The following is a 1,919-nucleotide window of genomic DNA, read 5'->3' as shown; positions in this document are numbered from 1 at the left end:
TCTTGCTCCTCTAAAGTGTGTCTTCATTGGTAGTAGGGTCTGCATCCCCATGGGGTCCAGTGGCTTTATAGTTCCTCCACTTAAGTGAAGGCATCTGTCCAAAAAGAGTCAGATGCCATATCATGGTGTTAACTGGGCATCTACTTTTCCTTCATATATTATTAAATGACTGGCTTAAAGTTTCTTTTATGAATATTATTGATGATGTCAAGTATTTAGACTTACTGGGTATATCTACACATGAAATTAATTCAACACAATAAACTCTGGGGCATTTTGTTCTGAAATTTATTGCTCCTGGGTGTAGCATTTACATGTGCACCTGAGACTGCTGCATGTTGAGCCTGTGTAGAGCATCCCCAGCTGGTAGGGAGCCCCAGGGGTCCGCTTGCCAGCCTGGGGCTGCTCCAACCTTGCTCCACATGCTGCAGAGTAGTTGGTGGGGTATGAGGGTGATACAGTGCAGGGCTAGCTGGCAGGCAGCCCCACACTGTTACACCCTTGTGCCCCAGCTAGCCCCAGTAAGCAGCTACACATGTATTGCAGTGGAGTAAATAACTCTACCATAGGATAATACTTGAAGGATAATACTTTCAACTCCACTGTTAATTAGTCTACTCTGGCTTAACAGCACCACACATGTAGACATTGACCCTTTACTGTGGAGCAAATTAGTCAACTCCACAATAAACATCTTGTGTAAATCTGTCCACTATCATCAAAGTTCCAATTATTCCAAAACCACTAAGTGAAGAATACCTACTATTCCTCATGCCAATGTATTTCACCTTTTTCTTGTAAACAAACAAGAGTACTGCATCAATATTGGCTTTTAAAATATATCTCCGTTGATAATATATAAAAATTAAGACTTTTTTGCTATCTTAATGAACATTTACTAATATTGCAGGTAAGGAAATTCAGATCTATTTTTTTGCTTATCACAAGACATATGTTTCTGAAGATGGAAATATTCCTGAAAAAGGGTGGAAGCAGCTGCTGGCAGTATTGCTGGTAAAGTCATTTACTTTGTATTTTTTAGCATTTTATTCTTGATTTCAGTAGTTGAAATGTGTCCATTGTCTGTGACACAGGGGATTGTGTCTTTTCAATGTCAATGTCAATTCATGAAAGTGGCTTCTTGAACTGTGTTGCTAATTATTCTTTTTTATCTCCTCATTGGTTTTACTGATTTTTTTTTTCAGCGGGATGTTTCTTGTATGGCTTGTAAAATGGAACATCTAGTTTTTCTTCAAATATATTCTGGTTCTGCAATCAGAATCTTTGAGTCCACTCCAAAGTTACTTCAGGACTAATTATACATTAAATATATGTGTTTGCAGTTAATAAGCTTAGATACTAGGGGAAAAATCAGTGGAAAAGATTATACCACAGATAATTAATAAAAATCAATTAATTTGTTAATGAGTACTCTGCCAGTACCCAAGGTGGTAGAAACCAGCTGGGGGGGAAAGAAGTCAGTATCCCTGAATAGGACATTGAGAATGCCTGAGTCCTGCTGAGAATTTGAAAGGAAATAACTACAAGAGGCAGCACTACTTGGGTTAAAACTGACTAAATTTCCTCTTGAGATTGCAGCTCCTCTAACTAATAAATCTGGTAAAAAAGTGATTCACCTTTAGTGTATGCTATAAAGCATTTTCTGATGCCTTAAGTACATTGCTCACTGCCCTGTATTAACAACAAAACCCATAGTTGTAAATGTCAATGACTAGGATTGTTAGAGCTCTTGCATCTCCTCGCTTTAGTGTAAAAGCTGGAAACACCCATTACCTCGTAGATGACTTTAGGATAACATTTTGCATTCAGATATATAAATGGCACAAAGTCAAACATGATCTGACAGGAAAATGCAACATATGCCTTCAAAGAGTCCTTGGACTAAAAAAGAAAAGTTC

General features: G+C 37.9%; 1 long non-coding RNA gene across 1 annotated transcript in view; it reads left to right on the top strand.

Annotated features, from left to right (window-relative positions):
• LOC109298179 overlaps positions 1-1,632 on the top strand; it is a 5,082-nt gene extending 3,450 nt beyond the window's left edge. Inside the window, exons 2-3 of the long non-coding RNA XR_002097510.1 lie at positions 949-1,014; positions 1,206-1,632. This is a non-coding gene — a long non-coding RNA (uncharacterized LOC109298179). The remainder of the gene's footprint in view (positions 1-948; positions 1,015-1,205) is intronic.
• Positions 1,633-1,919: the final 287 nt, after the last annotated feature.

The sequence above is a fragment of the Gavialis gangeticus genome, unplaced genomic scaffold (genome assembly GCF_001723915.1).
Source record: "Gavialis gangeticus isolate Ggan-Ray unplaced genomic scaffold, GavGan_comp1, whole genome shotgun sequence".
NCBI classification, from domain to species: Eukaryota; Metazoa; Chordata; order Crocodylia; family Gavialidae; genus Gavialis; species Gavialis gangeticus.
Note: the sequence above shows the minus strand (reverse complement) of the source record. Positions and strands in the feature narration are given on the sequence as shown.